We start from the raw sequence: 12872 nt of genomic DNA on the forward strand, positions 1-12872 counted from the left end.
GTATGGTTATTCATATACAGAGGTTGTACTTTGTTCTTTAATATTAGGTTAATAAATGTCTTCTGCTTAACCTACCATACAAAGTTATGAAGCCGAGGCTTAATTTAATTAAATTTAGTTTAATTACCAATACAACTTTGCTTTTACAGTTCTTATAAATTCTACCGCTTTATTCTTAAATAGGAAATACAAATATGGATTTACTAAGAAGGTTTGTGTACTATATCTTGTTTATTTTTCTTTGTCCCCTAGTGGTGTAAAAGGAAGAATACAAAACAGCTTCCATTTTGTATTTCTTGGCACTGTCCAGTTGAATCAATCCATTAATGTTTGTCCTCATTTAGTGTCTTCATTAATGTGAATTAGCAATTGGTTAAAATTAAGCAGTGCGTACAGAATACTCCAAACCTTTAGGAGAACCTTATTCATTTAATGGTATCTTTAAAGTATTTCCAATGGTCTTCTGCTTTGCTCCAGATTAACGATTAGAGAAGAACATCTGTCTACCATTAAGCATTGCATGCAAATTATGAATCTTTCAAAAACACAAATGCTCTTTATGTTACTTGGTGGACCAAAGCAGAAACCTTAGAGCTCTGGTTCCATGTGCCAATGAAAACTGCTGTGGATTGAGATTTTACTACGCTTGCTTCTCTTTCCTCTCTGTGGACATTATAAACTCTGTGCCAGGGTGGCAGAAGTGAACGTGTGTCACCATCATCTCTCATTTCGGCAGATAAAACTGGCATCAGCCAGTGATCCGAAGTCCTGGGTGGGAGCATAGGTTGTCCCACTGGCTAGAAGATCTCTTTTCCCTGGAGCAGAGGGGTGGTGGTTGTACTGCCCGTCTTATAATGGGGAAGTAGAAGCCCTTGCTATGTTCTTCTGGTGAATTACGATGTTTATGGATTATTTAGGACCTTACCTTTAATCTATGTTAATTTTTTCTTCTGAATAACGGGAGAAATTTTGGTATTTTTTAACAACTCCTGTGCCCAGCACTGGCACAATAAAGTTAATATCAAAGCAGCTTGCCTTCAAAGTATGCCAGGCAGCTGTGTTTGCAAGACAGAAATGCGAGATGACCTGTACAGGTACCTCGAGATAGATATTCAGTAAGCGTTAGGACTTTTAGAAGATAATGAGGATGAGACAATTCCTACTGGGGAAACTGTTGTTTTCCCGAGTTATTCACAGCAACCGAGCATTTCTAATGGATTGCTCCATTAATGGCTGCTGCTTGATTTTGTGTAATACGCTACGCAACACTACTGCTGCATCGGAAATTCATAGAGAGCAGAGCCACACCTTTTGAGGAACGAGTGTTGATAAAACGAGTTTTGTAAGGATCAGATGAGCTGCCTGTTGTCTTGGCTGTTCCATAGCCGTCAAAAGGGGCACAAACTTACGCTTTGGTTTTCTTGCCCAGCAGACTTAGGCTGTTGAACGATTTTTACATTCAGGGCGTGTTTTTACTTTAAAAGAAAGTAATAATATGACTGTAGAGTAGTTCTTTGGTATTGTAACTTTAAGCTTACCTGTACTGGGTCGACCCACCACATTACCAAAGAGGGTATTAGTGTATCTGGCTCATGTAAGTAGGCTGGAGAAGTTGATGGTTTTATTTCTGTATCTGAGAGGAAATCGCCAAGAGTGTAAAAATCCAGCAACCAAGCAACCAACCAAAAAAAAAAAAGCCCCCCCCCCCCCCCCCCCCACCAGCCATTAACAACAGCAGGAGAGATTGCCCTGATGCGCCACAGTTTAGAGCATCGTTGTAAAGTAGTAATTGCGGATCAAACGCTTTGTTGCCTTATTTTAGCATGATTATAAGGACACTTCCCTTATCAGGGGAATATGTAGATGGGCTGGCAGCTGAGGTTACCAAGTTGCCCTAATGGATTAGAGTTGGGACCTCGGGAGAGGCCTTTGTGCTGACTCAGCTGTGCCAGCAGAACATTTCAGATCTCAAGTGCTAATCTGGTACCTTTCGGGCAATGCATGCGCATGAAAGTTATTTAGAAATTATTCCATATTTCTGCAAACCGGTTCTCGGGTGTCGAAGTATTTATTAATTTGCTTGTATTAAAAAAAAAAACGTGTGTGTGGGGGGAATTCACAATGTAGATCAAATTCTTGTGAAATCTCATTTGAAAAAGAAGTTGTATTTGCATTAAAAAAAAAAAAGCATGTGGGACTTCCCGAACTGAGAAAGTGCACAGGCTCCTCTAACTTTCCGAATGGTCTAAATGGGTGTTTTAAAACGCAGAGGGGAGGGGGGGTTACCTGCGAGTAATTTTTTAGCCATGAGCAATTTTTGTTGTTTTGCTTTCTGAGTTACAGCCCCCTGAAAAGTGTGGGGGGGGGTGTGTTAGAAAGAAAGTGCTGACACAGCTGTAACTACAGAGCAGTGCCCTGCCTGCTGCTGCGATAATTGTCCAGGCAGTGTTTTCTGCTTTCCTGCCATTGTGCCTTCCATTCCTTTAATTCATTCAATTTTTAACTTTCTGAAAGTTTGCTATTATTTAAAGCCCACGGGCGTGCGTGGCGGAGCCGGAGGAGCGAGGTTGTCAGAGTAGCATGGACTTGTTAATCTCAGCCTGATCTTGCCAGTAACAGCAGAGCGGAGGGAGAGGAACTCCGGCTGGGGCAGCGCTCCAAAGGTTTGTCTGTTATTTTTCTACCTAAATGACGGCTTAGGAGCAAACCGCGGGGTGCGCGGAGCGTTGCCTGCGCGCTGGAGGTTCCGCAGCCGCGAATGCGGGGGGGCTGAGCCGCGTTGTGTGTTTGCGGGAGGGGAGGCTTGCCTCGGCGTGCATGGGGGAGCGGGAGCCAGCCAGCCTGCCTCACGGCCGGGGAGACGCCGGAGAAGAAGAAACCCTGTTGGTTCTCCATGCAAATGACCGCTTTGGTTGTAACAAAAGCCTTGATGTTGGGCTCGGAAAAATGATCTGACAGTGTAACAACCCCAGGCCACTTTCGCCATGTTTTTGTTTATTCATGTTTCATTCCGTTTTCCGTAGCTATCTCGCAGATGTTTCCAATTTCACTGGTGGTTTGTTTTTTCTTTTCTTTTCTTTTTTTTTTTTAATTTTTTTTATTTTTACACCGCTGAGCCCTTTTGGAGTTAGCAAGAAAATGTGTGAAAGAATGTTAGCAAAACAGAGAGGTGTTGCAGATGTTTATACTTTAGTTCTTGCGTTGCGCCTGACGATACTGGCAAAGGGATACAGTGCATATGAAGGAACGTAAGAAGCATCTGTTTTAACTACCGAGCTTGTAATTTCGAAATGTGCCCGTTGCAACTTGAATATTAACATAAACAGATGAAGTGAGCACGTTCCCGGTACGATGTGGCTGGTCGAGATCTCATTTGTTTTCTACTGGTTTACTGGTTTCGGAGGAAAAAAAAAAGAAAAGGCGAGTAAGAGCAAGGGAAGGAATATCTGTGACACAACATGTATGCTCCTAGATAAACTCCTGCCATCTCGGAGTGCATTTAAATATTTGAACAGCTTCTGTTAAGTCAAATAAAATTGGTTACCATGAGAAACAAAAAAGTCTAATAGAATAGTTGAGCACAGTAATGAAAATCTGAATGTACAATTGTTTCAGGATCATTCAAAGAATTGAATTAGACAGACGATGTTTTTAATAACAGTCATAGTAACACATTTAAACATTTTATCCTCTGAGATCTAGGAAAACAACACACGCAGTACAGAAATAGCAGAGGTGGATAGTATGTTATCTTACAGTCGCATAAATTGAAATGTAATTGTCTACTAATGATATTAAAATCAGTCTGCTTGTAGGATTTTATGCATGTTGAATGTATCGAGGCATACACAAATAAAATCTTCAATCTTGAAGGACAATGATTCAATGTCCGGAGCCAGTGGTGAAATCAGATGTGGTAACTATGGTGAGAGGTAAAGTTACTTAGCTTCTCACAGACCATGCATATGTGGATTTCTTTTTGTATAATGGAGATTAGGGAGAAAAGGATTAGAAAATCTAAAGAGAAATTTTGAGCAGGAGACCTGTAGCCTCGCTCAGGGAATTAACACTGAGGAGGCTTTTAGAACAGAGGCAGGGTAGAAGTAAACACTCTCTTGTAATATATATTGATGATAATTCTAGAAAGGGATCTTTCTGGTTGGGAATATCATCAGCAGCTCACGCATGCAGGAATGAAATCAATCTTCTGCATATCAAAATAATCCTCCTACTCCCAACGAAACAAAAACAGAACCCAGTGTAGATTTTTTTACATTACCAAGTGACAACAGCATAATGTCAGGTGAAGTCTGATAGTTTGAATTAACTCGTTTCAGGTTCTTGCAGAATGAAGCGATATTGATTTATTTGGATTGCGCAGCATTCCTATTTTTAAGCATGCATATGATACGTATCTAGGATTTTTTTTTTTTAAACTTCAAAAATGGTGGTCATATGAAGTGGAAATAAAATCAGAGCTTAGTGTTGTAGCTGGTAAATGCTGGGGGAGTTTGAACTGCAGCCAGAGAGACTTTGACCATGCTTCTGATTTTCCTTGACTTGAGAGGGTTCAGCGTTACCCTGAGCTTTTCAGGGAAGAACTTCAGATTACGCTGATCAGCTCAGAGGGATATGGGAAGGATTGTCATGCTTGCACATGGAAGTCATATGTTCTGAGAGAACCAACAGAGATACTAATTAGCGATTAGCTATTTGGAATACTTAGGAAACAGAAAGGGGAGTGGTCAGGTTTGGTTTCCAGTATAGAGGGACCATTTCCCTATAATAGTGGAGTACATTCACTGTTACAGTGCAGAGACATCCTGGGGATATGAGGTATGTTCAGCTTTCTAGTAATAGAGGTTAAAACGTACTGGTGTTTTTGGCAATGTATTAGAAACATCTTTAACAAAATATTTTAAAATTTTGAGTTTCCCCTCCTCCCTGCCACCCTGCCCAACGTAGCGGTTGAAAAGCACTTGTCTTGTGAGAAGTCCACAGGGGAACTCGTTGCTCAGCATAGTCGAGACACACGGTATTAAAACTTTTAAGGTGTTTATGGATTTTCTAGGAAACACTTCTAGCTTTTTGTGGGTCATAATCCCACACTTTCTTTCTCAAGTGTTCTAAGAGCGTGTGTCCCGATCCAATGTCGGGGAGGTTTTGTTACGATCCCAAGGGGCAATGTCGAGACAAACCACATTCAGTAATGGTTCTCTACCGTGTGTTACCAGATACCTGTTTAGGAGACTGCATTCACTACTGCGGTGCAATAGCGTGGGTGAAACCTGTAAGTGGAATGTACACTTTTGGACTTCAGGCGAAATGATAGATAACAGACCCAACAGCAGTGTAGTTCACATTCATTACTAATTGTTTTCACAATAGAAACAATCAACCCAAAATTTATTGATTTTTTGCATTTAAATTGTGATTTCTTGGAAAGTATTAAAAGCTCACTAGTTGTATTCTGCCTTAATAGGGAGGAAGAGAAGGAAAAGGAACTCCATTGCTGTTCTTAGTGGAGAGTATTTTGCTTTTTTCCTGTTGTTGGCATTGATTTGAATGGAATGGTACATTGTTATTGCATTAATAATGGATTATTGTTTCAGATGAAAATTTTTATTTGTATAAAGATTGCTGTTTTAGATTGAAGCAGAAAGCTTCCATAAACTAGAGCAAAATTCAGATATAGCTATTGATGCATGACAATTCATTTCATTGTTCAATGTATTTTGAAATTGTTTTATCATCCTTCTTTATTAGCGTGTACTATATTTAAGAGTGATACATCTGATATTTAGGCACCGGATGCTATACAACCTATGGGATAGGACAGTTGAATTGGAGCAAATAGTGTTTTCCTTGCTTTGCTGTTGGGTTAGGGCAAGTCAGTTCACCTTTCTGTTTCTGTTTTCCATCTACAGAAGGGGTATAACAGTCATTCCTTTCTAAAGTACTTCAACATCTACTGATGACATTTGGAGACAAGCAATATTCTGTCTTACAGCAGCACACATGACCGATAGATGGTGGATACTCACAAAATATTTGCATCAAAAATCATTAAGCGTTAAAAAAATTAAACCACTAGTGATTCCATAATAAATTGTTTCCAGAAAAAAAGCTCAGGGAGAGTGCTGGTGAGGTATTTCTGGACTGTTTTTGCTAATTTAAAAGTTTTGCAGGTAGCTGAGTATCAACTGGCTGGTTAGTACCTTGTTATTGACAGATTATCAATCCTTGTTTTAAAATTTTGAACCAAAGATGGGCCTTCATTGACTTGGCCAGCTGTTCTGTTGGGGCTCAGCCAGAAGTGTAGTTTTAGCAGCACCTCAGGATGTTAAAAAAACCCCCAGTCCTCTCCATTTCCCCAGTGAGACTGTTTACATTAGTATTGGAGAACCTCTGGCCTTCTCGATTATACTTGTAGATTGCAAAAACAAGAAATGCAAGCTTGAGAATTCCAGGGCAAACAGCTATGTTTGTGCTCAATCTCAAACAGCTGAATAGTTTCACTTAAGTCCCTGGGTCTACTGAAGCGAATAAGGATTTTCAGGATTAAAGTTTACAGTATTTATCTTGTTCTCTTTGTGTGTGGTCATGGAAATTCTCTGATACAATGCAAAGTCTGAAGTGTTCTAAGATCTTTGAGAGATGATTCTTGCTCCATTTGCACATCGTATGAAGCTATGTAAGCTGGTTTCAGGTGCAGCGTAGGGTACATGGGATAGCTTGATGCTGAAAAAGTGTGAAACAAAGTTTAGAAAAAAATTAGAGTGGACTGTCAGCCTGTCCAGGTTATTCATCGCGGTTCACAGTAAGGCTTATCATTTGTGACTTGCCAAGGACTGATTGGTTTAATCAATTGCCAGAGAGGAGCAGTTAAATATTAAATTTGGTGGTAAAATTTAAGAAATTATAGTTTGAAGTACAAATTGAGTCTTAAATTTCCACAGTTTCCTTCATGTGTTACTCTGCTTCAATTATTTACTAGTACCTTTATAGATAGCAGAGTCGGTGTTTTGTTACTGAAAATGGCCTTTTGCTGTTTTCTGTTCTTGGGTATAGTTGTGAAACAGCCCCAAACACTTTTAAAAATATACTTTTATTTTGTTGTTCAAAGGACAAGATTTTATTCTGAAAAGAACTTTAGAATCTTAAAAACAAATTTCTCCCCACAGTTTTCCATTTGACAGGAATATTTTTCTTTATCTGGAGAACAAGCCAATATAGCCCAGTTTGTAAAATTTGTTTATACAATGGTATTTTCTGTCTACATATGTCTTAGCACATAAATAATAGGATAAATAACATTTTTTGTGTCTAAACAGCTTCCGTTTGTTTCTCGGTAAGAAGCATGTTGTGTGTGGAGAAGGATTCTTTTAGTTGTGAGAAACGGAGTGCATGCTCTGTCTGGTCAATTAAGTCATTTGTTAGCTTGGTAAATCCTAGAGCATCAACTACATGACAGTTTACTTGTAGAAGAGTAAAGATTAGATGGGGTTTCTGTGGAAATCACTTAATTGATGCTGTGTCGTTAATGTATTTTTCTACCTTTCTCAGATAACTGCTTGGGTTTTGTGGGGGAAAGTTAACCAAAGCGAATGGTGTAAACTGGTAATGCCTGTGCAAATTGGAGTATCTTCCCTGCGTTTTGCAAGGAAATAAGGATGGTTTGAAGTTTTGCCATGCCCTTTTTTGTAGATCTTTCATCTTTGCCCTGCTTTGCTTCTGGATATGCCTCCAGAAATAGTGTAGCATGACATTTTTCTTGTATCTCCTCTTAAATTGTAAAATGTATGTATGCCCTCTGCCTTTTTGGTACTTTGTTTATGATGCACTGTGACAGCCAAGTAGAGATAGAAGTTGATGTTTAAAGAATGTATTATTCTAAGTCCTTTTAAGCGTAGTATCTTTTTTTGAACATCCGCTCTTCTTTCACCCTCCATTTCTGCAGTGAGGGAGCGCTATCACTGTCATAGTCATTCTGACTTTTCCATGGAAGTGTTGTGAATGTGATCTAGGACAGAAACTCATCCCTCAGGCCCTCTGGTAGAAAAAGATACAAAAAACCCAAGTCCATAATATCCTTCAGTGTGAGTTGAGAGAGAAGGTGCCCAGAGGAGTTCAGACTGTGAGACAGTTAAAGACATCTGTTACACTTTGTGCATGCGTTGATGTGTTTCCCCCAATGCTGGCACAGGAATTAAAGAAAAGATCCTGTTTACTTTTAGGGTCAAAGTATCTGGGAAAGACTCTCTGGAGAAGAAGTTGCCATTTCCCATTCTACTCAATAACTGTGGGACAGGAAATTGATTTTGCAGATTTTTACCTCCTGGGATGTCAGCTTGAAGGAAGTAAAGATTGTGGTAGAGTCACTGCAGTATAGAAGTTAAGCAGATGAAATCCTTTACTCTATTTAAGATATACTGTATTATTTCCAGCCCTACACTGTTATAGTGGTGAAGAAGTCAAAACAAAGGTGATGTATTCATCCCTGTAGGAGCAATTAAAAATTTAACTTTTCTGATCCTGATGTGGCTATATAAAAACAGACACACTTGCATTCTGATTGTATATCAAGGTTTCTGGACCGTATTGATACTTACTTTGAATAAGACTTAATTAACTAGGTCACACTGCTTGCCTGCCCAGTTAAAGGTGGACTTAACCCGTGGAAGTGCTAAAAACTTGTATAGAAAAGATTGCCTGCTCCTGCTGTGACTGAGGGGAAGCAGTAAAGGACGAGAAGTCAGAGTAGTAGAGTGCACAAGTTGTAAGAATAGATAGTTTCAAGTTTCTAATTAGCATTGTACAGCAAAATTGCTAGATGCATAGATAAGTATGTTAGATATCTTAAGCACTTTAATGTCATTCTAACTTTTGGATGCTTGCATTTGATTTTAAGCTATTTTGTTTTGTATTTGGCTACATCTTTATCTCTGCTCCTCATTATTTTTTTCAGTGTTTATGGTTGGTTGGTAGTGCTTTGTGTTGCAGTAGTGTGTCCTAACTTTATATATATATATATTTTTTTTTTTTTTTCCTGATTTAGAGCCTATTGGTGATAGCTTTTTCTGCTAGTTTCCCAGAAACGCCAGTAAGATTTTCTGTTCCTTTGGATGTTTTTCTAGATGGAGCAATGTCTGAATTAGGTAAGGAGAGGCACAACAGTCTAACTTTGAGGTGCTTTATAGATTGTGATTGTCCAGATCCATTTTGGGACAAACGAATAGTCTCTTAGCAAGCCTGAAGACATAAGTGGGTATTTTCTGGGTGTAGAGGCATGCATATAGGATAAAATACTAAACTGACCCTTCTCCTTGCATACAGGCAGCACGTTGTAACAAATATGAGTACAAATATGAGTACAGTCTTGAAAGTTCCTCAGTGTTTGTTTGCTTTTGTCTTAACAACGAACTTTTGTCAGCTGCTTTCTATCCCAGTGCTTTGATTTTTGTAGGCATTTCTCCATTTTCATAATAATAACAAATCAGATTATTGTCTGCTGGAGATCCTCAGATGATATTGATGGGGGTAGAGTCCAAAAATCTTTTCTAGTGTTTTGAGAAGAGGCAATGACATATTCTGACACTCGAAAGGTAAGGTTGAAGTGTGCAGAGCACCACGCTACGTATTTGTGCTGCGTGTTTGGGGAGTAATGTGACCAGCTGAGCTGCTGTCCCTTTCAGGAAGTTAATTCTCTGTGTGACAGCCATTTCCACAATGTTATTTACTGTGAATTCTGATGATGTCATAATTAGAAATTAATGTTTGAGAAGAAATGAGCTGGACATGGAACAGTAACTTGTTTAATATCCAGTGTCAATTTTCCAGCTCTTCTTTAGAGTACCTTTCCTTCTTGATACATTTAATATCTTTGTGTTACAAAAAGTGAGGGGGTTTGGCTAGAGTCTGGACTGTAATGTTTAGGCTGGGCTAATGCTGTATCCTGAAAGGTGTTGTCTTAATTTCATCATATGGCTTTAAACTTTAATTACTAAAACGTGCTACCATTCACCATCTTTGTTAATGGAGTCACAGGGGGCTTTTTTAGAGGTATAAGCATCAATTTCTAAGACTATGCCTGCTGTAGTTTCATCATTTCCTAAATTTGTGATTGGTATAAAACCAATCTTAGTTGGCACTGATCAAGTTTGTGTAGTTGTGGAAGAAGTTATTGTGCATGTGTGTTGAAGTCCACGAAGCCAGTGTATACCTAAAGTTGCTATGAAGGCTTTTTTTGAGCCAACGGTTATTTATTGTAAGTCTAGAAAGTCTTTTATGTTAGTAGGCTGTTACCCAGTGCTAATTAAAAATGTCAGTCGCTATCGTTGCAAACAGTAACCATTGAATACACAATAAAAACATCCAAAGCAGACTATTAACTGCAAAGTGGCTACAAATGTGCAGTGCAGATATTAATTTGTCCTGTCATCTTAAGAAGTTAGCCTGCAGTAAAGAACCTATCTGGTAATATGTTTTTCTCTTAAATTAGCTTCTTTGCTAGTAACAGTCTTTGCTTTAGAGCCTTGAAAGGAAAGGCATGATGTAAACAATAGGTATTACAAAGATCAGATAATTTTACTATGATTTTTTAAGACGTATTTGTGGAGTTCTGGCTTAGACTTGGTGCAGTTTGACAGCAAAAATTTTACGTATTTCATCAGCCTGGGATTGCAGTAAAGTTTTAATTTAGAAATAGCGTTATGCCCAGCCACTTGTCAAAATAATCCATTTCTCCTTATACTAATGGCTGCACTATTTAGTTTCACTGCCATAAAAGTTTTATGCAATTTGCAGCCTGATTCAGTATTTTTTCAAATTGGTGTTCACATTGATGTCAAGACTGACAATAAAAATAGGTCTCGTAAAACGAGTAGGGTAGGGCACTAGATTGTTGTTCAACATTCAGTTTTTGTTGTTCAACATCTGGATAATACCTCTGGATATGATAGGTAGCTGAAGATTAAATTAAAATTAAATTCAGTTTAAATTTTAAATGAAATAAAATATCGACACAATAACTGTCACTATGCTGTAACTGAGAAATTGTCTTTTATTATGTGTGTGCTGATTCTCTGAGGAAGTATATAGTTCTTTCATAAAACCATTATGAGTAATGTAACTGGTACATATACAGACTGAGTAATATATGGGGTTTTAACAAACAAGTTATCAAAGAAGGTGGTTTCCAGCAGTATTTTTCTTGTCAAATGTGGTGTATTCCTTAAGCTTTATGGGTGCAGCTTGTCAGCAGAATAAACAAACATCCTGCCCCTCTTTCCTTTTGCTACCAAAATTAATAATGTCACATTCAACCAGAAGTATTTTACATTGTCAAAGACAAACATGCCATGGCAATTGGCAGTCACATGTCCCAGAGCAGACTTTGTGATGAAGGCTTCCCTTTTTCAGCGTTGACTCTTGAGTAATTAGAAAGGTTATGCTAAGTAAGCATTAGGGAGAATTTCTGCTACAGTTCTTGTGTGGGAAAAGAATTTGTCCTATTGCCAACTGCAAAACCCAGATCCAACAAGAATCTGGAATTTGAATTGACAGGCCGAAAGTTTCCATTGTTTGAGTTTTCGGAGATCTTGGTACAATCCAAAAAGGGCCTTGGGAGTTTTCTGTTTCCAGAGATGTGTGGTAAATCCTGTGTGAGATTAATCTATACAGAATATGTGTTTAGCCTGGTTATAGTGCCTTATTAAACCTAGTTGTAGACCAGTTTTCTGATCTGCTGGACTCTGTCAATCTGGAAAAAAAAAAGTGTATCCTTCAAGAGTCTGTCAGAGTGTGAAACGGGAAGCAGAAGACGGATTCACACCAGCAGTAGTTAAGTAGCTGTGACTATTAACAGAAAGTTCTCCACAAGCCGGACATGTGGTGCAGGTGAATTACAGACGCTTGCTTGGAAGTACAGTGAGCATGCAGTGGATATGCTGAGCTGATTGGTAGTGAGAGGCTGTCTTTCGTGGGCTCTGATGGACTAAATGAGAGTGCAGGTAAGATGATGATAGGCTGTAGTCTCAAAAATATCTACCTTTGTTTTTGTCATGCTGGTAAGAAAGAAGGTTCAGCTTTAGAGGCTTTAGAGAGGAACCTTTCAATGGATCTTTGTGCTCCTTCAGAGCAAAAAGTCTTACAGCAAGTTGTGTAGTCACCTGATGATCTGTATGATCCTTCCTCTTCTTGAGAGAAAATATCTGGCATCTTTTCACCAGTTGTTTTTAGTATTAGAGCTCTAAACTCTCTTCGTCTTCACCCTTCCATGTGGTGTGTGGATGGATTGCTTGCTAAGACCCTAATACCTGTTGAAGCAGAGCAAAAAATTCACTGTCTGAGCCTGGAAATACAGTTATACATTCAAATAGTGAGAGCTGGTGCAACAAGTCCTCCCAGTGAGAAGTCTTCCCTATTCATTCTTTGCATTACTTTTCTCTAGTGATGGTTCTTGGATATTTGGAAGACCCTTATCTGGAGAGGATAGATGATAGAGGAGGGAGCATGAAAGCGCCGCCTTATTTTCTTGACTGTTGTTTGTTAAGCTAGGTGTGATTCCCTTGCGCTGTTCTTTTTGACTGGGGATTTACTATTGCAAGAAGATTTGAAATAAACTACTGATCATTTGTATTTGCTTATTTTTGCTCTCTAAACACAGGCTTATAAAGAAAGACTTCATGATACAGGCTGTTTGGAGATGTATGTCTTAGAAAATCAATAATGTAATAACGCATTTTGGACATAATCATGCTTAATATGAGATGTTATGACAGGTGGCTGGTGTTAAAGAAGAAATCTGGTGTTGAACCAAACAGTTTCAGGTTTTTTTACATTCTTAAAATGTGTGTGTGGGGGGGGGGAGC

General features: G+C 38.8%; 1 protein-coding gene across 2 annotated transcripts in view; it reads left to right on the forward strand.

The window, feature by feature from the left end:
• Positions 1-2604: 2604 nt before the first annotated feature.
• CTBP1 (C-terminal binding protein 1) overlaps positions 2605-12872 on the forward strand; it is a 256527-nt gene continuing 246259 nt past the window's right edge. Inside the window, exon 1 of one of the 2 annotated variants that reach the window (XM_009648865.2) lies at positions 2605-2663. The gene's annotated coding sequence lies outside the window, so the exon portion shown is untranslated. The remainder of the gene's footprint in view (positions 2664-12872) is intronic. The other variant, XM_035888637.1, reaches the window with a different exon arrangement.

The sequence above is a fragment of the Egretta garzetta genome, unplaced genomic scaffold (assembly GCF_000687185.1).
Source record: "Egretta garzetta isolate BGI_Z169 unplaced genomic scaffold, ASM68718v1 scaffold241, whole genome shotgun sequence".
Classification (NCBI taxonomy): Eukaryota; Metazoa; Chordata; class Aves; order Pelecaniformes; family Ardeidae; genus Egretta; species Egretta garzetta.